The following is a 27,050-nucleotide window of genomic DNA, read 5'->3' as shown; positions in this document are numbered from 1 at the left end:
TTCCAGTAAATTGAGCGAAACGATGGGCTGAATGGCCAAAAAACATTTCCATACACCCTGTGAGAATCAATATTATTTCTTCAACATTTGCTTTTCCCTCCTTTAGGCACCAGTAATTATGTTTTATCCTCTCTCCAATATGAGTGAAGAAATATTGGATACATTTTTTCAAAGCTTAGGGAAGATCCTCATCTTTCAGCTTTTTGGCCTGTGTCAGCTTTTATGAGATTGGCAGTGAGATTTTGCTCATTTTCCAGGTTGGTATGTCTTCATCCCGATCAGTAAGATCCCAAATTTAAATCCAGATTATCTGTACAGACTATGCTATGTTAATTGACCTTTGTCAGGGCATCACTCGAGGTTATCAATAATCTACAGTTACTTGGAATAATGTGTTGGGAAAAATCTCAGCCAAGGTTCCCACTCCAAACTGCTAACTAGCGGACCCTGCTGCAATATGTGGTCTTTCAACATGGGCAGCATGGTAGCACAGTGGTTAGCACAGTTGCTTCACAGCTCCAGGGTCCCAGGTTCGATTCCCGCTTGGGTCACTGTCTGTGCAGAGTCTGCACATTCTCCCCGTGTTTGCGTGGGTTTCCTCCTGTTTCCTCCCACAGTCCAAGGATGTGCAGGTTTGGTGGATTGGCTGTGCTAAATTGCTCAAAGTGTCCAAAAAAGGTTAGGTGGGGTTACGGGGATAGGGTGGAGGTGTAGGGATAGGGTGGAGGTGTGGGCTTAGGTAGGGTGCTGTTTCCAAGGGCCGGTGCAGACTCGATGGGCCAAATGGCCTCATTCTGCACTGTAAATTCGACGATTCTATGATATGTACTTGTGTGGGCATTGAGGGCAGACAGAATTAGATGGAACTATGCACAGTACAAACCGCATGTCGACAAACACAGTCAAAGTGTTGCTAGCTTTGGTTGGCTCTTAATTCGTTGCCCGTTGGGTCTTTACTGAATTTGCTCTGTTTCTATAACCTTTGCTCTAGAGTCGCCAGGTATCTTTATGATACCGCCACGAGGTTCAAGTTCAAGTACTGATCAATAACTCAACACACCAATGAGTAAGATTCAAATCAAAACACATTTATTATACACAGTAAATCACTACTCATGCATAAACTCTACTTTCTAGACTATTCTCTATCACTAAAAGGCCTATACTTAGCTTCGGAATTGGCCCACCAGATCAGGGAAACAAATGGCCTTTCGTTCGATCTGAGTCTGCAGGATTCAAAAGCTGGTATGGACTGGTAGCTAGGAGGCCTATCTCGCAGCGAGCGTTGACTGGAGACTTACTTGGTTGGTGCGGCAGCTGGGCAGTTCACTCTCAGGGGTTGATTCGCGTTGTTGAGTGACTCTGCCAAGAAGGACGAATTGAACTTGGGGACTCTATTTTATAGTCCCCAGGGGCTTCACGGCCCTTCGGGGCGGACCCCGTGATTGGACTACGTTACGATCACTTGGATCGATTTCTCCAATACTGGAGCTGTTCCCTGATCGCTGGGCGGTCCCTGAGTGTCCTTTGGCCTTTCTTTGTCTTGGCTCCTGCTGGCGCCGAGGAGTCTGGCTTGGCCTTATTCACCTTAAATGTTTCAATTGTGCCTGGAGATCGCTCATTAATATGCAGATGGCTGTGAGTTTCAGTGCTGTCTGGGCTTTTGCAAGTTCTAATACACAGGATTTCTGCACTTGCTGGTTTTTGCCTGTGTTGGCTGAATTTCCCTGCAGCCTTTGTGGATCTCCATTTTAAGTCGGGAAGTGGCCAACCCAGGTGGCTACAAAAGCTAGCACATGAAGAATGGACACCTGGCTAAAGTATAGTAAGGCTGGTGGCCCATGTGGAACTGTATCCCATCAAGAATCAGTACTATAGGGGTGGAAGGTGATGCGGGAGCTGTGCAGGGATATCAAATGACAAGAGATGAAGATGCGATAATATTGAAGTGTATGATCTCAAGCTTTCCCTGTGTTTGTGTTTTCTGATCAGTGCTTTCCAGGGAAGCAAAGAAACTGGATCAGATTCATTTTGGATTGCTGTTAAATACTCCCATTAGCAAAGGCTTGGGAATAGGCAGTTAAGCCATTCTTCTAGCCACAGAATGCTGGAGCGGGGGGGGGGGGCAGGGGGGAGGAGATCACAAATATTGATATGCATTGCTATAGAAAATGCACACTCAAATATATCTTGTAACAAATATTGCCACTGAATAGACTACTGCGGCAACAGTATATAACTCCTTCTGATTATTCAACAGTGATTACACTTCATCAGCACTTCATTTGAGATATTGTGAGCTTTTGAACGGCACTGTATGATGTTTCTTTGTTTTGGTTACTAGTTGCTGGTTTAGCTCACTTGGCTAGGTGGCTGATTTGTGATGCAGAGTAAGACCAACAGCATGAGTTCAATTCCTGTACCGGCTCATTGTTTATGAAGGGCCTGTCTTCTCAACCTTGTCCCTTGCCTGATGAGTGGTGATCCTCAGATTAAATCACCACTACTCAGCTGTCCCCATCAAAGGGAAATCAGCCTATGGCCATCTGTCACCTTTACCAGTTTTGAGCCTGTCAAACCTCAGACATCACATTTCAACATTTTGAAAGTATAAAAAGAAAGTAAGCAAGAAGGAGTGAAAAAAGGGAGAAAATGAAGTAATTTTGAGTCATTTTTTCTGATCTAGAGCTGAGTCATCTGTCAATCTGAACGTTTTCCTCATCAATCACCATTTTTCTTTGTTCGTTCGATTTGAGCATCGCTCGCTGATCCAGCATTTATTGTCCACCCCGAATTGCCTTTAAATTGAGTGGTTTTCTAGGCCATTTCAGAGGGCATTTAAGAGTCAACCATACTGCTGTGGGTCAGGAGTCACATGTAGACTAGACAAAGTAAGGATGGCAGGTTTCCTTCCCTTAAGGGCATCAGTGAACCAGATGGGTTTCCATGACAATTGACACTGGTTTCATAGTCATCATTCGACATTTTAACAGATTTTTTGTGGAATTCCATCTGCCGTGTTGGGATTCGAATCCAGGTCCCCAGAGCATTGCCCATTACCCTGGGTTTCTGGATTACTAGTCCAGCGGCACTAGCACTACACCACCACCTCCCCCAATCAAACGCTAACTGATGTCGCACTATAAGAACATAAGAAACAGGGAGGAGAAGTCCATCCAGCCAACCGTGCATGCCAGGCCATTCAAAATGAACTTGCCTGCTCTTGAGCTTCAACTTCACTTCGCTGTCCACTTCTCAGATCCTATAATTCTCCAACCGACTAGAAACTTTTCTATCTCAGCCTGAAGTATATTCAATGATGGAGCTTCCACAACCTTCTGGGGTAGAGAATTCCAAATGTGCACAACAATTTGAGTGAAGAAATTTCTCCTCACCTCAGTGCAAAATGATCAGGCTCTTATCCTGAGACTGTGTCCCATTATTCAAATTCACTGTAATGCCTACTGATAGTAATCAGACCTACGGGGCCTAAAAATAACTGATCAGGTTGCAGACAATCATAACAGAATAATAGATTAGGAATGACATGCAACGGGGACTTCCGGTGACGGCGGGCAGGAGGCAGCCGCGCGTTGGAGGGTTACTGAAAGGTGACAGCATTGTCGGGGGTTAACGCCCTGTCCTAGGGCCAGCGAAGTCAGTAAAAGTCGGGAGACAGCACAGAGAATGGAAATGTCGAAGACCAGCATAAACTGGCCGTGAAAAAAGCAGCGGAAAGTCCGTCGGAGAGTGGAAAGGTCACCACGAGGTCAGTAAAGAAAATGGAGGCTGGAGCACCAGGGGAGGCCGCATTGCTTACGGCTGAAGAAATAACTAAGGTGATGGCCGTGGAATTCGAAAGGCAATTTACAAAACATATGGAGGCAATGAGGAAGGAGATGGGGGCGGTTTTGAAAGTGCTGGTAGAGGAGGCGATTACCCCGGTGAGGACGGCAGTGGCGATCGCAGTGGCAGAGGTGCGGGAGCAAGGCGAGGCACTGAAGGAAGTGGAAGAGACATTACCGCAGCACAGTGGTCAACTTACCTCAATGGGGAAGGAGATGCGGAAGGTGATAGAGATCAACTAGGGTCTGCGAGGCAAAATGGAAGACCTGGAAATTAGATCCAGGCAACAGAATTTGAGGATTGTGGGGCTGCCCGAAGGAGTGGAAGGACCGAGGCCGACTGAGTATTTTGCCACGATGTTGGCAAAACTATTGGCGGAGGGGGAGAATCCCTCCCGATATGAGCTGGATCGGGCACACCGGTCGTGGAGGCCGGTACCAAAGGCGAGTGAGCCGCCAAGAGTAGTGACTCTGTGCTTCCGTAGGTACAGTGTAAAGGAGAAGGTCCTGTGCTGGACTAAGCAGAAGCGGGTGATGCAGTGGGCTGGAGCTGGTATATGCGGAAACCAGGACTTTACGGTGGAGCTGGCGAGGAGGCGGGCTGCCTTCAACTGGGTGAAAAGGGCACTGTACGTTAGCAGGGTGCAGAGCGGCATTGTATATCCAGCGAAGCTGAGGGTGACCTACAAGTTCAAGGACTTTTATTTTGGGACGGCGGAAGCAGACGAGGAGTTTGCGAAAGCAGAAGGACTGTGGCAGAATTGAGAAATGGTCATGTACCGATGTAGCCTCATGACTGTATTTTTTCTTTTTTGTTTCACTGCGTGCTGGTGTATGGGCTATAGGAGCCAACGTGTATATAGAAATGGGAAGAAATGGGACTTTCAGTCGGAATGAGGGTTCTTTGGGGTGTGGGTGTGTATGCGGGGTTTGTGTGCTAAAGGGGACTTCTGGGTTTTTCCTGGGGCCGGGCAAGGGGGAAAGAGACCCGGGCGGGGGCCTCCACGCTGGCCGGTTTAAGCTGGCCAGTGAATGGGGGTGAGGTGGGGGGAGGGGCTGTGGCCATCGGAGCCTGGCAGAACAGGGTCCGAGGGGTCTAGCCGGGGTGGAAAGTTGGGGGGAAGGAACCGAGGTTGGGGGGAGGAGTTTTACAAAAGGAAGTGGAGGGGAGGAGCTTGGGAGGGGGGTAGTTTACAACTCTTGGGTGTCATTTACGGTACTCTCTTGGAGGTTGGATGGCATTGAGTGTCGTCGTGGGGGGGAGGGGGGGTACTCTATATGTTAATGATGGCCATGGGCGATTCCAGACTCCTTTCTCTTTTTCGCCTTTGTTTTTTTTCCCACCGTGGGAGGCTTTGTTTTATTTGATGCATATGTTGACAGTTGGGTGGAGTGGTGGGAGGATGGGATCGTTGTTGATGTTAAGGGTATTGACTTTGTATTTGTTGCCGTTTACTGCCTGCTGGTGGGGTGTAAATTTTGAAGGAAAATGTGAAAATGGAGAACAAAAACATTTTTTAAAAAAGAAGAAAAATGGAATGACATGCAACAATGTCATTATAAAAAAATGTAACGATCATAAGTGAAGCCATAGGATGTCCACGAGTTAAAACTTAACTTTTGTGTATAAAACATACTCCTGTAATACACCGATTGCACCATAATAATAATTTTCATTAGTGTCACAAGTAGGCTTGCATTAACGCTGCAATGAAGTTAATAAACCTCGTGGTTGCCACACTCCAGCACCTGTTCGGGTACACTGAGGAAGAATCCAGAATGTCCAATTAAACTAACAGCACGTCTTTCAGGACATGTGGAAGGAAACCGGAGCACCCGGAGGAAACCCACGCAGACACGGGGAGAATGTGCAGACTCCGCACAGACAGTGACCCAAGCAGGAATCGAACCTGGGACCCTGGTGCTGTGAAGCAACAGTGCTAACCACTGTGCCACCAGCAATGGCACAGTAGATCTGCTGCTGGTGTCTGATAATTTTGGCATTGCAATATATGTTCAGAATAGGAAACTCTCTTCTTTATACAGGATCTTAGAGTGATGACTAAGTTGACTTTGACATTAAAAGATTAGAGGGTTATTAACACTCGAGACACTTCTTCCCTGAAGGGTAGTTGGACGTTTGGAGCTCGCTGAAGGATGATGACTACTGCTATGTAACCTAACCAAAATGAAATCTTCCTCTGGGAGACAAGCTGTCTGACACATAAAAAATACTATTTACGAAACATATATCATACTGAGTCATTCATTATGAGGTCCCTGTGGATCATCGCCATCAGCACAATTTTGGGAAAGGGAGGACTATATCTTGAGTACAATGATAAAAACAGAGCTGACTATGATCTGATGAGTCATGGTTTAGTAGAGATCTCACCATGATCAATAAAACATTAGTTAGTTTGTATCAATCCAAATGGACACATTATGGCAATGCACTTTGAGCATTTCAGGGTTTTGGGGAATTCTGGAGTCAGACATATGGGGCGATTCTCCGAGCCCCGCGCTGCAACAGACGCCCCAATGCCGGCGCGCGATTCTCTGAGGTGTGGAGAATCGGCGGCATTTGCGCCGGCGCGTTTGGTGCGGCGCCGGCCGTGGGCCGCTGGAATCAGCGCCGTTCACCCCTGGTCGCTGCCAGCGGGAACTCTGCGGAACAGTCGGGGGAGGCCTGTGGGGGCTCCTTCACCGGGGGGGGTGGGGCCTCCGATGGGGTCTGGCCCACGATCGGGGCCCACCGATGGGCGGGCTGGCCTCCCCTCCCCGGGCCTACTTTCTAACGTGCCGGCCCCTGAACACCAACTCCATGTTGAGTCGTGGCGGCGTGCTAAAGAAGTCCCCGGTGCATGCGCAGGTTGGCGCGGCCCAACTGCGCATGCGCAGGTTGGCGCGGCAACCATTGGGAGCCGCGAAAAGAGGCTGGAGTGGCGTGAACTGCTCCAGCGCCGTGCTGGCCCCCACAGGTCGTACCAGGGCCCGGTTCATGCCGCCGTGAAACGCGACGGCATTCACAACGCGCGAACACTTGGGCTCCATATCGGAGAATCGCCCCCATAGTGTCCATATATGTTTAAAATTCCCACAGATATTATCACATGGCTTCACTTTCTGCTGTAGCGTTAAGAAATGTTGTGGATAGGAATTGAGATATTTCTTTAGATAGAGGCACTTCAAGAATCAAAGTTAGTGTTACATAGGAATTCCATAGAATCACTTTTTTTTATCCAACTCCTGTACATCCACAATCCCCAATGCAGCTTTTATATTATGGGCGCGATTCAGTGCCCTTGTTGTGTTCGAGCAAGAGCAGGATGAGGCCGGGAAATAGCATGAGAGGCCAAAAATGAGAACTGCACCGGGTGCCAAAGATTTTGTGATGAAACGGGCCCGCTCCTATAGCCGAAATCGGGATCCCGCTGTAGCGTGGTGAGAAACCAATAATCACCACATAAGAACAAGTTCTAAACAATAAACGGGGGTCACCCCTTATCCAACTACCTCCTGTTATCCAACCGCCTCCCCAGCAAGTGGTCACACTGGCGCCGATAAGAATACCTTTCATAAAATGTGTCCCTGGCGGATGGGCTGCTGCGGGGATCCGAGGAGGTCAGTAGTGATCCTTGCACAGACGCAAAGAGCCCGGGGGCACTGGGCTGCCCTGTGCTGGAAGGGGTTGGGGGGGGGGGGCAACTTGGGAGGGGTCCAACCTCAGGTGGGGTGGCCCGCCATGGGGGTGGGGGTATTGGAGCTGGGGGATGGTCTCTGCTGGGGGGGGGGCAACCACACGCAGGTCCACTATGCCAACCCCTGGATCCTGTGTACCCGTTCTGGTGGCAACCCTAGTCCCTGCCTGTCTGCTCCACTGACCCATAACTCCCACTGACCGCTGAGGCCTCTGGCCATGCCGCTGAAGGCTATTACTAATAGGGAAAAGGAAATCATAGCTAAGTGAGCATTTCATACATCCTAAGTAGATTCCCTTGGGTGGGTGTTCCATGTAGCATGTGGGGCTTATGGCCTGTCCCAATCAGACTGTGATGCTTGCACACTGTTCCTGAACATTGACGGAGGCAACACCACACACGCAGCAGCCAACATCCGAACACCCAGGGATGGGCCCCAGCCCTCTGGACATGTCCATCGCCGGCGAATGGATGAGTGCAATGGGGAAGTGACCTGCGCCCGGTCCAGGAAACGTTATGCGCAGGTGTCTGGGGTGCAGGCTGTGGGATGTGGTGAGCAGCAGACTCTGCTGCGGCTGGGAGTGCAAGGATGGGGCATGTCAGGAAGGGGGTATGTGTTGGAAGCAATGGGGGAATGGAGGGGCCCAGGTTGGAAGACATCGCTGTTTGTTGTCTCACATCCTTTCCCAATTCCTCACCGTTATTGAACGGTACGGACAATATTTTGAACTCCGCGGAACTTGCCTGAGTGGGGCTGCTGGCAAGCGGGCGGTCAGGCGCCGTAGGAGGTGAAGGCAGCAGCATTGTCGACAGAGATTCAAGGCAGCGGCCCATGTGCAGGGCCTCAACCCACACTCTGAGGACCCGGCCATCCATCAGGTCAGGTTGAGACCCAGAGGGGGAGACCTGCGACAGCCCAGATACTACAATCGTCACTGATCTTTCGAGCAAATAATGGACAGCGTGTGCCGCAAGAGGCTCTGCCTTAACAAGCAGGCTGAAAAGTGGCAGATGGAGTTCAACCTAGATAAATGTGAAGCAATTCATTTTGGAAGGTCGAATTTGAATGCTGAATACAGGGGGCGGGATTCTCTGATCCTGAGGCTAAATGTTGATGCCGTCGGAAACGGCATCGCGTTTTACAATGATGTCAACAGGCCCCCAGGATCAGTGATCCTGCGCCCTACAGGGGGCCAGCACAGCACTGGAGCGACTCATGCAGCTCCAGCTGCCAATACCGACATCAAACGGGCGGCGCGGGTCTGCACATGCGCGCTGCGGCGGAGTGAATTCACGCATGCCCGTTACGATCAGTGCGAACTCGTGCATGTGCGCTAGTTTCCTTCTCTGCGCTGGCCCCGACGCAACATGGCGCAGAGCTACAGGGGCCCGCCGCGTAGTAAAATAGGCCCCCACCAGGAGAAGCCGGCCCGCCGATCGGTAGGCCCCGATCGCAGGCCAGGTCACGGTGGAGGCCCCCCCAGGGTCGTACTCCCCCTCCCTCCCACCAGGCCCGCAGGATGGATGCCGAGGACCCGCCGGGTAGGACCACATGTGAACGGAGCCAGCAGGCTGGGATTTACCGTGGTACCTGGAATACATGGGCAGTGCCGTAATACATGCAATGTGTTACTAGTGGTGTTTACCACAGTTAGTGACTGCTCTATCCTCCGCTAAACCCGAAACCTCCAGGGCCTGTTCCTCAAAGGTGGCGATGATTATGATGTCTGGCACCTTCGCTCATCTGGGCCCTTTTCCCGACAGTTGTTGGACAACGTCTCTTATGGGGACACAGAGAGGGCATCATTAATCTGACGGGTGGTGCACTGTGGGACGGGGGGGGTGAGGTGAAAGGTTTTTTGGTGGGGGGGTTGAGAAGCGGGCTGGAGGGGATGGTTCACATGGGGGAGGGGAAGGTTCAGGGGGGGAGTTGGTGAGGGAGTGATGTGAGCAACATGGGTGTCCCAGGGCACGGCACAGCGCCGGGTGGAGACGGTGCCAGGCGCATTCCCATGGGGGGGATTGGGTGCAAACTCACCCGTGGCAAGGTGTAGGTCGGTGATCTTCTTGCGGCATTGATTGCCGGTTCTCCTGGTGACGTTACTCGAGCTGACGATCTCTGCCACCTCCTGCCAGGCAGCACTCGCTGCCCTGTGGCTTACCATCCAGGACCCTCGGAGGATCAGGACAACACTCCTGGTCTTGACTGCCTCTAGGAGCCTCCCCAGGTTAACATCCCAGAATTATGGGGCCGGTATCCTCAGTGTCGCCTTGACTGCGAGCTGAATGAGGTTGGCTGTGTAGGAGTAGTTTATGTGTTGCTTTACCTTGTTAGCGGGGGGCTGGCAGGCCCACAGTCCCAGCCAATCGGCTGATGAGCCTTGATTTGCGACATGAAACCCGTAGGGCCTCCCTAAATGGAACAATTAATGTTGAATTGCAGTACCGGCCTCGTTGGGCTGAGCATTGGGACGCCCGTGGCAGTCCCCACACGTACCACACCTAGAAACTTTTCATTGAATCGCGCCCTATGTTCTGCCTATTCACAACAATTGCCAATCAACTTATTGTGGATCTAAGTGTGAACCCTATCATCATTACGACCCTTTATATCAGATGTACTTTTAATACTGGAGCTATTTCTATTCTTTCAGATGCCTCCTCTGCACCGCCATGGCGAACATGTCCTTTCTCTGAGATGATCTCAACATCTGTATGATAAGCGAAATGAAATTAGTATTGTACAGTTCTTTCCTATTCTTTCTTTGAGGATATCCATTCTTCGCAAATGCCCACCTTCCTAATGCTATGCTTGAAATCAAAAGCGTGCTGCATGGAGGCATGACAACGTGTGACATTCCAGGGAGATTCCATCATCGAATATGATGTCATTTAGTAATGTGACCTGCACTAAGTCTTCAATAACAATTTATACAATATGCAGTCTCACAACACCGGGTTAAAGTCCAACAGGTTTTTCTGAAATCACAGGCTTTCGGAGCGCTGCTCCTTCATCAGGTAAAGTGCAGGTTCACAAACACAGCATATATAGGAGAGATAATTACAGATTGGAATATGAAGAATGGCTGGAATGTGAGTCTTGACAGGTAAACGACTCTTTACAGGTACATACAGTGTGAGTGGAGTGAGTGACAATCCCAGGTAATCAAGTTGTGAATTGTCTCAAGCCAGGACTGTTAGCAGGACAGTATGGTGGGGGTTACATGTAGTGTGACATAAACCTGAAATCCCGGTTGAGGCCGACCTCATACGTGCGGAACTTGGCTACCAGGTTCTGCTCAGCGATTCTGCGTTGTCATGTATCTTGGAAGCCGCCTTGAAGAATGTTTACCCAAAGATCGGAGACTGAATGTCCTTGACTGCTGAAATGTTCCCCGACTGGAAGGGGACACACTTGCCTGGCGATTGCAATCTATATAGCAACTTAACGGAAAAGGTGCTCTCGATATGCATCATCGTTGGCATAAGAACTTAAGTTGTAATTCTGCCCACCAATGCCTTTTCAACATTGACCTCAGTGGGGCACTGAATTTGTATGAGGCTGCAATATATCCACAGAATTAAAGGTGCCTACCTATCTCAACTGGTGTGAGATCTGCCCTAACATTGTGGGAGAGCAGTGGACCCCTTTCCTCAGAAACAGTGAAAATTAACCCTAAGTGTCCTCTTTTATAAAGGAACTGTAGTTTTTAAAAACACCCTTCATTTTTTGCGGCACAGTCCATCATCCCAAACTAAGATATCGCTGATGAACTATTAGGTGTAGGTACAAGTTAATTGACAAATTCATGCCCCATCTCATTCCCATTATAATTCCTTTTTACATTCTAGGTCATCAGATTAGCTTTCAGTTTCTGAACTGAGAAAAAACAGACTGAAATATGGAATTTGATCCCATATATATATTAATGCTGGACATTGAGCTGGACAAGAGCTGGTCATTGACTTCAGGAAGCAAAGTACTGCACACACCCCTGTCAGCATCAACGGGGCAGAGGTGGCGATGGTTAGCAGTTTCAAATTCCTAGGGATGCACATCTCCAAAAATCTGTCCCGGTCCACCCACGTCGACGCTACCACCAAGAAAGCTCAACAGCGCCTATACTTCCTCAGGAAACGAAGGAAATTCGGCATGTCCACATTAACCCTTACCAACTTTTTCAGATGCACCATTGAAAGCATTCTATCTGGCTGCATCACAGCCTGGTATGGCAATTGCTCGGTCGAGGATTGCGAGAAACTTCAGAGAGTCTGAACACTGCCCAGTCCACCACACAAACCTGCCTCTCATCCATTGACTCCATCTACACCTCCCGCTGCCTGGGGAAAGCGGGCAGTATAATCAAAGTTCCCTTCCACCCAGCTTACTCACTCTTCCAACTTCTTCCATCGGGCAGGAGATACAGAAGTCTGAGAACACACACAGAAAGACTCAAAACCAGCTTCTTCCCCGCTGTTACCAGACTCCTAAATGACCCTCTTATGGACTGACCTCATTAACACTACACCCTGTATGCTTCATCCGATGCTGGTGCTTATGTAGTTACATTGTACACCTTGTGATGCCCTATTATGTATTTTATTTTCTTCCCTTTTCTTCCCATGTACTTAATGATCTGTTGAGCTGCTCGCAGAAAAATACTTTTCACTGTACCTCAGTACAATAAACAAATCCAATCCAATGCTGGATGAGGTAAATGAATGTACAATTGCCAAGTTTGCTGATGACACAAAAATAGGTGGGCAGGCAAATGGTGAGGATGACACAAAGGCTGTGGGCCAGATTAAGTAGTACAGTAGTTAGCACTGTTGCTTCACAGCACCAGGGTCCCAGGTTTGATTCCCAGCTTGGGTTACAGTCTGTGCGCAGTCTGCACGCTCTCCCTATGTCAGCGTGGGTTACCTCCGGGTGCTCCGGTTTTCTCCCACAAGTCCCGAAAGACGTGCTGTTAGGTGAATTGGACATTCTGAATTCCCCCTCTGTGTACCCGAACAGGCGCCGAAATGTGGCGACTATGGGCTTTTCACAGTAACTTCATTGCAGTGTTAATGTAAGCCTACTTGTCAGAATAAAGATTATTATTATTATTATTATTATGAAATGGAAATCTCATTGACAGCAGTGGGACCAGAAGATCCCACCACTGGGGAATGGTGGACCAGAGAATCCCGCCTAAAGAGTCTATAAAGGGATATAGACAAATTTGTTTGGCAAAAGCTTGGCAGATGGAATATAATGTAGCAAAATATCAAGTTATGTACTTTGGTAGGAAGAATAAAGGAGCTGAATATTATTTAGATGGAGAAAGACGTCATAAAGCTGCAGCATAAATCACAAACAGCTAACATGTAACGTCAGCAGGTAATGAGGTGAGCAAATAAAATGTTGTGCTTTATTTCAAAGGGAATGGAGTATAAAAATAAGCAAGTCCTGCTGAAACTATATAAGACACTAGTTAGACCACACCTGGAATACTGTGAACAGTTTGGTCCCCTTAACTAATGAAAGATATATTGGCATGAGAGGCAATCCAGAGAAGGTTCACTAGGTTGAGGCCTCCTGGTTATGGAGGGATTTTCTTATAAGGAGAGGCTGAGCAGGTTGGGTCTGTACTCATTGAATTTAGGAGAGAATGAGAGGTGACCTGATTGAGACAAAGAGCTCAATTGGGGAGATGCTGAGAGGTTGTTTCTCCTTGTGGGAGAGTCTAGGATCAGAGACCATAATCTCAGAATAATGGGTTGCCCATTTAAGTTGGGGATGAGTAGGAATTTCTTCTCTCAGAGGATAGTGAATCGATGGAATTTTCTATCGCAGAAATTGTAGAAACTGGACCATTAAGTATGTTTAAGGGAATCAGGGGTTATGTGGATAAGCAATAAAGTGGAGTTGAGGATTATCATATCAGACCAATCATGATCTCATAGAATGGTGGAGTAGACTCGATAGGTCGTGATCTATCTCTTATGGTCTTATGGATGGATTAAGAATGGTCAGAGGGGTAGGTGGAAACCACACTCAGTCAGACCACTCAGAGTTTGTGACTCAGGTTCACATTAGACAGTGTGCTCAGCAACAGAACCATTTGAGGGAGTTTCATTCACACAAGACACTTAACCGGTTGACAATGGAGAGCTAAAAATACTCAACAATGTATCTTCAATGTATCTTCAGCAATATCCAAAGATCTGCAGGTACATAAGTTCATACGTTCTGAAGATTTGGAACTGAATTAGTCCATTTGGCATCGATCATGGCTGACTCCATCCCGGCCTTAACTCCACTGTCCTGCCCGTCCTCCATAACCCTTCAACCCATTATCAATTAAAAATCTGTCTAACTCCTCCTTAAATTTACTCACTCTCCCAGAATCCACCGCACTCTGGAGTAGGGAATTCCACAGATTCACAACCCTTTGGGTGAAGTAGTTTTCCCACAACTCTGTTTTAAATTTGGTACCTCTTATTCTAAGAACTCTTTTCTAGAATACCCCATAAGGGGGAGCATCCGGACTTCGGGTTGTGGCTATGCGGAGCTAAATCGCACATTCGGCAGCTCCCGCAAAAATGGACTTTTGGGCTCTTTTCAGGGCCCCCAACGGCACTTTTTCGACGTTTCCCGGTGTGGGAAGGAGATTATAACAGCTCCCCGATAGTATATGGCTTCTACTAGGAGCGGGGCAACTAAAAAGGTGGTGGTGGACCCGAAGAAGGTGCGAGGAAGAAGAACAAAATGGCGGCGGGCGGAGACCAGGCAGCGTGGATGCAGTGGGCGGAGGAGCAGCAGGAGGGTATCCAGCGCTGCTTCAGAGAGATTAAAGCGGACCTGCTAGAGCCGATGAAGGCTTCTATTGATAAGCTGCTGGGGACATAGACGGCCCAGGGGGTGGCGATCCGCGAGGCTCGACAAAAGATCTCCAACAACGAGGACGAGATCTTAGGCCTGGCGGTAAAGGTGGAGGCACACGAGGCGCTCCACAAGAAATGGCAGGAGCGGTTCGAGGAGATGGAGAATCGGTCGAGGCGGAAGAATCTGCGGATTCTGGGCCTCCCGGAGGGGCTGGAGGGGCCGGACATGGGGGCCTATGTGGTCACCATGTTGAACTCGCTGATGGGAGCGGGGTCCTTCCAGGGGCCCATAGAGTGCCGGCGAGGAGGCCCAAGGCTAACGAACCTCGGCGGGCAGTGCTGGTGAGGTTCCATCGGTTCGTCGATCGGGAGTGTGTGCTCAGGTGGGCAAAGAAGGAGAGGAGCAGCAGGTGGGAGAACGCGGAGGTTCGAATATACCAGGATTGGATTGCGGAGGTGGCGAAGAGGAGGGCCGGGTACAATCGAGCGAAGGCGGTGCTGGACAGGAAGGGGATGAAGTTTGGCATGTTGCAGCTGGCGTGACTGTGGGTCACCTACAAGGACCAGCACCATTATGTTGAGTCTCCGGAGGAGGCGTGGGCCTTTGTTCAGGCCGAGAGGTTGGACACAGATTGAGGGTCGGGATGGGCGATTGGGGACTGCGGTTGATATGTTATTTTTTGAGGGGGGAGCCTTTGCTTTGCTCCTGGTTTCTTTTTCTCTGTGTTTTTCTCTTTTGGGTCAGTGAGGGTGGTTGGGGTGGGTTGGGCAATGTTTTGGTTGGGTTGGTCGGGGGGGCTCTTGGAGGGGGGTAGGTAAACGGAACAGTGGTGGTGGACGGTGGTGAGATGGGGCCCCACGGGGGAGGGGGAAGCCCGAGTCGGGGGTGAGGGGACTGGGCCTGTAAAAGGAGCTGCGTCAGAGATGGCGGGGCCGGGGCGGGGAAGCGGGGGTTGTTTCCCGCACTTAGAATGGAAGGCGGAGGGGGAGAGCCTATGGATTGGGAACGGGAGAGGAGGGTGTGTCACACAATGGGAGGAGTCGAAGGAGAGGCGGGAGTGGCCGGGGTCCGCAGGAGTCAGCTGACTTGCGGAAGTGCAATGGGAGGAGTAAATCAGCTAGGTTGGGTCCTATCCGGGGGGGTGGGGGTGGGGGTGAGGGGGTGAGGGGGGGGGGGGGGGGAGATCGAGTTGCTGCTGCTATGGTCAAGGGGGAGCTGGATCAAGTGGGGGGGGGGGGTCAAGACGGGGGTATGCCGCTGTGGGGAACGGGACGGGTGTGGGGTGCGGGCACGTGGCTGGCTGAGGAGGGGTCATGGCTAGTCGGCGGGGGAGGGGGCGGGTAGCCCCCTGTTCCGGCTGATAACCTGTAATGTAAGGGGACTGATGGGCTGGTTAAGAGGGCCCGCGTGTTCCTGCACCTGAAGGGGCTCAAGGTGGATGTGGTTATGCTCCAGGAGACACACCTGAAGGTGGCAGACCAGGTAAGATTGAGGAGAGGGTGGGTAGGTCAGGTGTTTCACTCGGGGTTGGATGCCAAAAATCGAGGGGTGGCGATCTTGGTGCGAATGCCCCGAATTGGGACAATGCGGGTTTTATGCAGCGTATGTTGGATCGGATCCCAGACTTGGAAGTGGGGGGCCTGATAATGGGGGGAGACTTTAACACGGTGCTGGATCCGGCACTGGATCGCTCCAGGTCTAGGACGGGTAGGAAGCTGGCGGCGGCTAGAGTGCTGAGGGGGTTTATGGACCAGATGGGAGGTGTGGACCCTTGGAGATTTGCAAGGCCGGGGGCTAGGGAATTTTCATTCTTCTCACATGTCCATAAGGCTTATTCCCGAATCAACTTTTTCATTTTGAGTAGGGCGCTGATAGCGAGAGTAGAGGATACTGAGTATTCGGCAATAGCCATTTTGGACCACGCCCCGCATTGGGTGGACTTGGAGATGGGGAGGAGAGGGACCAGCGCCCGCTGTGGCGCTTGGAGGTGGGGCTGTTGGTAGACAAGGAGGTGAGCGAGCGGGTTCGAGGAAGTATAGAGAGGTACTTGGAGACCAACGACAACGGGGAGGTCCGAGTGGGGATGGTATGGGAGGCGCTGAAGGCGGTGGTGAGGGGAGAGCTGATCTCCATTCGGGCCCGCAAGGAGCGGAGGGAGCGGGGGGAGAGGGAGAGGCTGGTGGGGGAGATGATGAGGGTAGACAGGAGGTATGCGGAGGTGCCCGAGGAAGGATTGTTGAGGAAGAGGTGCAGCCTCCAGGCCGAATTTGACGTGGTGACCACCAGGAAGGCAGAGGTGCAGTGGAGGAAGGCCCAGGGGGCGATTTACGAGTATGGGGAAAAGGCAAGCCGGATGCTGGCGTATCAGCTTCGGAAGCAGGATGCAGCTAGGGAGATCGGGGGAGTTAAGGACAGGGGAGAGAGTGTGGTGCGGAGTGGGGTTGGCATCAATGGGGTCTTCAGGGACTTTTACGAGGAATTGAAATGAAATGAATGAAAATGAAATGAAAATCGCTTATTGTCACAAGTAGGCTTCAAATGAAGTTACTGTGAAAAGCCTCTAGTCGCCACATTCCGGCGCCTGTTCGGGGAGGCTGTTACGGGAATTGAACCGTGCTGCTGGCCGATCCGAGCCCCCACGGGAGGAGGGAGGGATGGGCCGCTTCCTGGACCAATTGAGGTTTCCAAAGGTGGGAAAGGGACTGGTGCCGGATTGAGGGCCCCGATTGGACTGGAGGAGCTGATCAAAGCGATAGGAAGCATGCAAGCGGGGAAGGCACCGGGGCCGGACGGTTTCCCGGTCGAATTCTATAAAAAATATATGGACCTGTTGGGCCCGTTGCTAGTCAGGGCCTTCAATGAGGCAAGGGAGGGGGGGGCTTTGCCCCCGATGATGTCCCGGGCACTGATCTCCTTGATCCTGAAGAGGGACAAGGATCCCCTGGAGTGTGGGTCTTACAGACCGATTTCCTTGCTAAATGTAGATGCCAAGGTGCTGGCGAAGGTCTTAGCCACGAGGAGTGAGGATTGTGTGCCGCAGATCATCCATGAAGACCAGACGGGGTTTGTGAAGGGGAGGCAGTTGAACGCGAATGTGCGGAGGCTTTTGAATGTTATCATGATGCCAGCGAGGGACGGGGAGGCGGAGATAGTGGTGGCGATGGACGCTGAGAAAGCCTTCGATAGGGTAGAGTAGGGGTACCTGTGGGAGGTGCTGAAGAGGTTCGGGTTTGGGGAGGGGTTTGTCAGGTGGGTTAGGCTGTTGCATGAGGTCCCGATGGCGAGTGTGGCCACAAACAGGAGGAGGTCCGAATACTTTCGGTTGCACCAAGGGACGAGGCACGGGTGTCCCCTGTCCCCCCTGCTCTTCGCACTGGCGATTGAACCCCTGGCTAAGGCACTGAGGGAGTCAAGGAACTGGAGGGGTTTGGTGCGGGGTGGGAAGGAGCATAGGGTGTCGCTCTATGCGGATGACCTGCTGCTGTATGTGGCGGACCCGGTGGGGGGAATGCCGGAGGTAATGAGGATCCTCAGGGAATTCGGGGATTACTCGGATTATAAGCTCAACATGGGGCTGAGCGAGCTGTTCGTGGTTCACGCAGGGGACCAGGAGAGGGGGATTGCGATCTCCCACTAAAAAGGGCGTAGAAGAGCTTCAGGTATTTGGGGGTCGAGGTGGCCAGGAGCTGGGGAGCCCTGCATAGGCTTAATTTTACAAGGCTGGTGGAGCAAATAGAGGAGGAGTTCAAGAGGTGGGACGCGTTGCCGCTGTCCTTGGCGGGTAGGGTGCAGTCAGTCAAGATGATGGTGTTCCTGTTCCAGTGCGTCCCTGTGTTTATCCCAAAGGCTTTTTTTAGGCAGGTTAACAGGAGTATAATGGGGTTTGTGTGGGCGCGAGGGACTCCGAGGGTGAGAATGGTGTTCCTGGTGCGGAGTAGAGATAGGGGGGGCTGGCGCTGCCCAACCTCTGTGGGTACTACTGGGCTGCCAATGCGACGATGGTGCGCAAGTGGGTGATGAAGGGGGAGGGGGCTGCATGGAAGAGGCTGGGGACGGTGTCTTGTGTGGGTACGAGTCTGGGGGCGCTGGCAACGGCGCCGCTGCCGCTCCCTCCAAGGAGGTATACCACCAGTCCGGTGGTGGCGGCTGCCCTCAAAATTTGGGGGCAGTGGAGGCGGCATAGGGGGACGTTGGGGCCTCGGCGTGGACCCCAATACGGGGGAACCACCGGTTCGCCGCAGGGAGAACAGGTGGAGGGTTTTCGGGGTGGCACAGGGCAGGGATACGAAAGTTGGGGGACCTGTTTGTCGACGGGAAGTTTGCGAGTTTGGGTGTGCTGGAGGAGAAGTACGGGCTCCCCCCAGGGAACACCTTCAGGTACTTACAGGTAAGGTCGTTTGCCAGACGGCAGGTGGTGGAATTCCCGCGGCTACTGCCACACACAGTACAGGACAGGGTGCTCTCGGGAGGGGTGGGTGGGAGTGGGGAAGATCTCGGAAACTTGCCAGGTGATGCAGGAGGAGGAGGCCTCGGTTGTGGAGGTGAAAGGTAAGTGGGAGGAGGAGTTGGGAGAGGAGATTGCTGAAGGGACGTGGGCAGATGCCCTAGGGAGGGTGAACTCTTCCTCATCGTGCGTGAGGCTCAGCCTCATACAGTTTAAGGAGCTGCACAGGGCACACATGACCGGGACAAGGGTGAGCCGGTTTTTTGGGGGTGAGGACAGGTGTGTTAGGTGCTCAGGGAGCCCAGCAAATCACACCCATATGTTTTGGGCATGCCCAGTGCTGGAGGAATTTTGGAAGGGCGTAGCGAGGACAGTGTCGAAGGTGGTAGGATCCAGGGTCAAACCGGGCTGGGGGCTCGCAATATTTGGGGTGGTAGAGGAGCCGGGAGTGCAGGAGGCGAAAGAGGCCGGTATTCTGGCCTTTACGTCCCTGGTAGCCTGGCGAAGAATTCTTCTTCAGTGGAAGGATGCGAGGCCCCCAAGCATGGAATCCTGGATCAGTGATATGGCGGGATTCATTCAATTGGAGAGGGTGAAATTCGTCTTGAGAGGGTCGGTACAAGGGTTCTTTAGGCGATGGCAACCGTTCTTGGACTTCCTGGCAGAACGGTAGACATTGGTCAATGGCAGCAGCAACTCGGGGGGGGGGGGGGGGGGGGGGGTGGGGGGCGGGGGGGGCGGGGGAGGTTTACTTTATTTTTGTTTTTGTTATTTACTCTGAAGGGTCTGAGGGGGTGTATATACCTGTTGTGTTAAGTCGGGGTGTTAATGTTAATTTATTATTTATGTACGGGGGGAGGGCGGTATGGAGGGTTGCTTTTCTAGACTGTGTTTTGTACTTAACCCTGTTGGGTTCTTTTTTCATTTTGTTATTGATATTCTATGAAAACCTTAATAAAAATTATTTTTTTTAAAAAAGTCTACTTTATCCATAACTTTTATCATCTTGCATACCTCAATTTGATCTCCCCTCATTCTTCTAAACTCGAGAGAGTATCGGCCTAAACTGTTCAATTTCTCTTCATACGACAAATCTCTCATCTCTGGAATCAACCTAGTGAACCTCCTCTAAACGGCTCCAATGCCGCTACATCTTTCCTCAAATAAGGGGACCAAAATTGTTCATAATACTCAAGATGTGGTCTCACGAATGCCTTATATCATTGCAACAACTCTTCCTTACCTTTATACTCTATTCCTTTAGCTATAAATGCCAATATTCCATTCGCTTTCTTTATTATCTGCTGCATTCTAGTTTTCTGTGACTCATGAACGAGGACCCCCAGATTCCTCTGCAACGGAGAAACCCAAAGTCTCTCCCCATTTAGATAATAAGTTGCCTTCCCAGTTTTCCGACCAAAATGCACATCCTCACACTTATCCCTGTTAACTCCATCTGCCACATTTTGGCCAACTCTCCTAACCTAGCTATACCAATTTGTAAGGTTCGTGGGTGAAATTCTCCGGTATCGGCGCGATGTCCGCCGACTGGCGCCCAAAACGGCGCAAATCAGTCGGGCATCACGCCGCCCCAAAGGTGCAGAATGCTCCGCACCTTGGGGGGCCGAGCCCCAACCTTAAGGGGCTAGGCCCGCGCCGGACTAATTTCCGCCCCGCCAGCTGGCGGAAAAGGCCATTGGTGCCCCGCCAGCTGGCGCGGAAATGACATCTCCGGGCGGCGCATGTGCGGAGCGTTAGCGGCCGCTGACGGCATTCCCGCGCATGCGCAGTGGAGGGAGTCTCTTCCGCCTCCGCCATGGTGGAGACCGTGGCAAAGGCGGACGGAAAACAGCGCCCCCATGGCACAGGCCCGCCCGCGGATCGGTGGGCCCCGATCGCGGGCCAGGCCACCGTGGGGGCACCCCCCGGGGCCAGATCGCCCCGCGCCCCCCCCAGGACCCCGGAGCCCGCCTGCGCCGCCTTGTCCCGCCGGTAAGGTAGGTGGTTTAATCTACGCCGGCGGGACAGTCATTTTAGCAGCGGGACTTCGCGGGAGAATCGCGGGAGGGGGCCCGCCAACTGGCACGGCGCGATTCCCGCCCCCGCCAAATATCCGGTGCCGGAGAATTCGGCAACCGGCAGGAACGGGATTCACGCCAGCCCCCGGCGATTCTCCGACCCGGCGGGGGAGTCGGAGAATCTCGCCCCTTATTTCCTCATTGGTAGGTGGGGTCACAAGGATAGTGCAGGTATGAGCCTCGGCAGGGTGCTCTTTCGGCGGGTCAGTGCAGACCCGATGGGCCGAATGGCCTCCTTCTGCACTGTCGGGATTCTACGGATTCTACTTGTTAAATATCTTCATAAGTGGTTTTATTCAATATGGACTATAAAACTATGGTGTGGTTAATTTTCCTGCCAATGAAAATATACATTGTGTCATTTATAAATGTCTATTTACCAACCTTTCCAAATGAACTTGCAGTTAAAATGCTCACATATGCAAAAGCTATCAACCGTCTCTGCTCTCACTGGGGCAGGCCTGTTAATTTAACTGGAACAGGACTGCAAGAGTTGTTCGCATTTAATATTTTGTTTTATTCGTTCATGGGATGTGGGCATTGCTGGCTGGGTCAGCATTTATAATCTATAATTGCCCTGAACTGAGTTGTTTGCTAGGCTATTCCAGAGGGCAATTAAGAGTCAACCACATTCTGTGGATCTGGAGTCACGTGTAGGCCAGAATGGGTAAGGACAACAGATTTCCTTCTCTAAAGGGCATCAGTGAAACAGGTGGGCTTTTACGACAATGGTTTCATGGTCATCATTAGACTTTTAATTCAAGATTTTTATTGCATTCAAATTTCACCATCTGTCATGGTGGGATTCAAACCCAGGACATTACCCTGGGTCTCTGGATTACTCGTCCAGTGACAATACCAATACACCATTAGCCCCCTCTAATTAGGCCTTAAGGTTCATGCCAGATACAGAAGAGTTACTGCAACATTCAAAAGTAAACTTTTCTGCAGCCTATGCATTTTTTTATTATTCAGCACATCCTTGGTATTTCTCTGAATTTCTATTCATGTGGCAATGGGCCCCCTGCTCCCCAACTAAGAAGCAGGGAAACAGTGAAATTGTCGATAGTCTGTTAAAGCTAGGGAAGGAATAGTTAAACATCAGCACAGATACGATTACATGAATGGCCTCCTTCAGAACGGAAGTAATGAAGAAAACAACACTACTTGGTTGCGACTGGCATGCACCGTAAACCCAGTTTTGAACTTTTCAACGAATCTCAGATATTAGAAACTGCTTGTTTGGCGGTGCTCGGTGACATCCATACACAGTTTATATAGGGCCAGATTTTCGCCATAGATGCAGGGAAATCTCCTGACTTGGCAGACATGTTTCCATGGAAACAACCTCTGCACATATGATTTTCGCTCCAGGGAGGAGGTGGGGGAATAATCGAGTTGGGCTGCCACAACTGGAAGCACATAGGGGACGGGCTGATTAGAAGGCCCTGCTCAGTTCTTAGAGAGTTTGGCCCAATTTTATAAAAGGCGGTAAGGCCCACTAATCTGAATCACTCAATCCCCTTACCGCCCCCCCCCCCCCCCCCCCCACCACCATGCCCCCTCATACCCCATGCCACCTGCATGGCTACTCATCCAGTATCCACCATGGGCAGGCGTCAGGAGCTATGCAGACATTAACAAAATGTAACTTCCAGCAATCTTAGAGAGCTGTCACTTGCATATCCTTGATTCTGGGAAAAGACTTCTCATTCATGAAAGCCATTCAAGTATTTTAAATAATCTTTAGTGGTCAATCTGTCATAAAAACAAACAAGTGTACATTCACAAACCATATTAAAGACAGTTACTCCTTTAATAACCTCGTAAAACTATCAATCAAAATGTGAACTCAGCCCCTGCCTCTGCTGAGATAGGTGGTTTGGGAGCTTTGGAAACTCAGCAATGCATTCATAATGGGCTCGGTTATGATAACAGCCCCTGGAAATGGCAATAGAAAATCTATTGAAACTTCACGAACAGAAAGTAATTTGTTTTTCGATGCTACAGCAGAAGGCTTGTCAACTAATACACTCCAGCATTGGGTGTATGTTATTTTATTCTAAGTGCCAGCTGCAGCCTGTTTTTTTAAATCTTTAAAGAACTGGGGATTTGATTAACCTCAGAGCATGACACTTAAACAGATATTATTTGCCCTTCAAGAATATTTGCATGTCCTATAAATTTGCAACACCCACACTGCAGGTTAAGTCCCTTGGAACAGTGAAAATGGACTCTGTTTGAACTCAGCACTGATTGCAGTTGGCTCCCCTGAGTTTGGGAATCCTGCCTGTGTGATTCATGCCCTGCTCTCGTCCCCCTGCAGAACAAAAATGTGGGGGGGGCGATTCTCCAATATTGAGCCCAAGTGTTCGCGCCATCGTGAACGCCGTCACAAAATCGATACAAACACTGGGAGGAAGTGCAAACTCCACACAGTCACCCGAGGCTGCAATTGAACCCGGGTCCACGGAGCTGTGAGGCAGCAGTGCTAACAACTGTGCCACCGTGTCACCCAATGGAATGAATTACCTGGAATTAATTTTAAAAACCAAAGCTGGATGGATTCTGCTGCTTGACTGGCAAAATTTAAGTCAGAGAGTAAATGAAGGAAATTCTCAGCTACATTTTTATGCCAATGCCAGTCACGGCCCTTTAAATACACTCTGCCTTTGCCACTTGGCAAAGCGGATAGCTGCTTAGCCACTTTAGCGTGAGGCAAAAGTGAATGGTAACTATGGAAAATGTTATATCACTGTCATTAGCATCTTATTTTGTTTTTCCAGCCTGCTTGGGCATGTGCTGCTGCTGCCACCATTAGTTCCAGATGAGAATTGGAAATCGTCTTTCACATGGGCATGTGGCATGGCGCATCTTGGCCAGATTTCACAAATACCATTCAGGCTAAAGCTGCTGGTTTTGGCTAGGTACAACATGGAAATTCTTGGACATTTGCGCAAAGTTGAGCCAACTCCATTCAAAATACCGGGCAAGACCTAGATCCAAAAGAACATAACATACGAACATAGAATATAGGACGAGGATTAGGTCATTCCCATTGGGCCTGCTCTACCATTCAATGCGATCATGGCTGGTCTGATTGTGGCTTTGGTTCCACTTTCCGTCCCGTAATCTTTGGCTCACTTGTTATGAACAACATATGGGAAATTGCGCCCCCATTTCTCAGACATCCCATTTTTGTTCTGCAGGGGGAAGAGGGCAGGGCATGAATCACACAGGCAGGATTGACCGTTCCAAGGGACTTAACCTGCAGTGTGGGAGTTGCAAATTTATAGGATATGCAAATATTCTTGAAGGGCAAATAATATCTGTTTAAGTATCATGCTCTGAGGTTAATCAAATCCCCAGTCCTTTAAGGATTAATAAAAACAGGCTGCAGCTGGCACTTAGAGTAAAATAACATACACCTGTGGTGATGTGCATCAATGTAAATGCATGTCGGCTAGCTAGACACTAGAGGGTGCACCAGAAACATCACACACACACACACACTCAACCAATAGATCAGTTAGATAGGATACGACCAATGGACATTCATGATACACATGGAGGTGACTTGACCACAGGGGGGCATTACACATACCCATATATAAAGGAGACCACACACATGATCTGCCTCTTTCTAGTGGAGACAGTCAGTGAGTACAGACACAGGGTTGACTCAATATTAGACCCACCACGTGGATTGCAGCAACTGGTTAGTCAGTCTGGGTAGCTATAGTAGGATTAGCAGTAGTGTCGAACCCGAGTAATAGAAGTGTAAATAGTTTAATAAACATGTTGAAGTTATCTCCACGTCTGAACCTTCCTTTGTCAAGTGCACCACAAGGAAGCCGCTTATGTTACACTTAAAACATAACAAGCCATGGTACCAGGGCTCAACTGTTTCAATCCATATAGCCATACCTCAGCATACAGTGACAACCAGCAACGATAGCCAGGCAAGATGTTCGAGATCCGGGTTCCACAGCAGCTCCAGTGCCACGGCGATCTCCGCGAAAACTGGCGGGCATTCCGTCAAAAATTTGAAATCTTCCTGGTGGCAGCCGAACTAGAAGAAGTGGCCGATCCTGAAAAAACAGAGCATCTCCTCACCATCTCCAGTGCCACAGCAGAAGAAATCTTAAAAAAATTCAAGTTCTCCAAGGGGCAAAACAGGAGAGGCTTCCAGACAGTCCTGGACAAATTCGGCGAATACTGTGAGGAAAACACACTCCAACCAACAAGAAAAGATAAGAGAAGCGCCAGTACTCACCACGATGCTGAGATCCCGGAGCAGAGAACCGTTTTGATTGGCGGCCATCTTTCTAAAGGGACTGCACTTGCGCAGTTGCACAAGAAGCGCACAGAACGGGAAGGTCCGTTTGCGCATGCGCGAGAAGCTGTGAATGCGCAATTGCGAAAAAGGCCCCAAGTAAAGGAACAGCGATCTGCGCATGCGCAATCGCTTCCTACATGCTAAGTCACGCGCGTCATGATGTCAGAGGCCCCGGACCACGGCCATTTAAAGGGAAAACATCCCAAATCAAAGAAAAAATCTTTTAAAGCCGTAAAACAACCTTCCTTCACCTGGGATGACAGCACAATGCCTCAAATTGAACCAGGGAATGAAATTAACCTCCGAAGAACCCTGCAACAAGCAGTTACCTACGCCCAAACCGATGATTCCGACCTTGAATACTTCGATACCGACCTTTACATTTTCTCTGGACCTCGCGAGCCCAATGCCAGCTCCGATACAAACAGTGATGTTATGGTCCTAGAAGGCTACGACTCGGATGAACCTTTCACCTTGGGAGGCTACCCCAGTACCAAATCCGAACCACAACGAGACGTGTTGCACATTGAAGACCCCCGTATTGAATCCGACGCAGACTCGGATTCGTTCTTCGGATTTGAGTATCTTCAGCCCAGCAGATATGACATCCCAACTCATGAGTGCAGGATGATGCTGCAGCCTGAAACCAAGAGACAGAGCGTGGTACAAGCCCACAGAGAGCGGCCTGCTGCCACACAGAGCATGGTCCACGCACCGCTCAGGGCTCCGGACTCTACGAAAGAAGACACACAAGACTCCACACCGCAGTCCTTGCATGATCAAGAAGTGACTCCAGTGTCACAAGCCTCCACAGCGAGCTCGTGGACAGACTCCACGATAGAAGAAACACAAGACTCCAGCGCGCAGTCCTCGCACACACAAGACGTGACTCCAGTGTCACAAGCCTCCGCAGCGAGCTCGTGGACAGCCTCCATGATAGAAGCAACGCAAGACTCCGATGCGCAGTCCTTGCAGGAATAAGACCATGAGGGTCTAGCAACCTCCTCTGACCAACTAGCAGCAGACGATGCAATTCTGCCATGCTCAAGTAAACAGCAAGAAGACTATGATAGTCTACCATGCTCCAGTGCACAACAGGACGACCATGACGGTCTATCATGCTACAGTGAGGAACAAAGCGACGATGACAGTCCAAGCCTAAATGAAGGACAACAGCAAGACAATGACAGTCCACCCACATTGTTTGCACCACCAGATGAAGATTCTGACAATTTACCCAACCCAAGTGAACAACAAGCAGCTACTGAGGATCTGCACACGGTATGTGAGACGAGTGACAACAGCATCCCACTTCCCATGCAAGATGGGGATTAGGACTCAAAATGTGCATTGGACCTCATGAACAAAGTACATAACGAACATGAGATAGTAGAGTTGGTGCTATTACAACATTGCCTGTCATTTTTCCCAGCTGAGAAATAGAACATCCTAACTTTACCCGAATGATTAATCATCCATCAGATGCCAATAAACATTCTGTTGGTTGTTTTATTCAACATTTTATGCTTTTGGTTCTTCCCCCCTACTTTTGCAGTCTTTTCCGTTGTTGATAAAAGTGATGTAATTAGACTCAGCTGGAGAAATCGCCTGTAGTCAGATAAGCTGCTAACATTCACTGTTCAGACTCAGGCGCGAAGAATGGCATGCTGGGTGATGTACCTATGGGGTCTCGTACCAGCCCGAGTTAGTAATAGCAGGAGGGGCTGGGAGAAAATTGGATGTAAAAAACAACACGTTCTGAGTCAACAGGA

This window comes from Scyliorhinus torazame, chromosome 3 (genome assembly GCF_047496885.1).
Source record: "Scyliorhinus torazame isolate Kashiwa2021f chromosome 3, sScyTor2.1, whole genome shotgun sequence".
NCBI classification, from domain to species: Eukaryota; Metazoa; Chordata; class Chondrichthyes; order Carcharhiniformes; family Scyliorhinidae; genus Scyliorhinus; species Scyliorhinus torazame.
The sequence above is the reverse complement of the archived record's forward strand: the minus strand, read 5'-3'. Positions refer to the sequence as shown.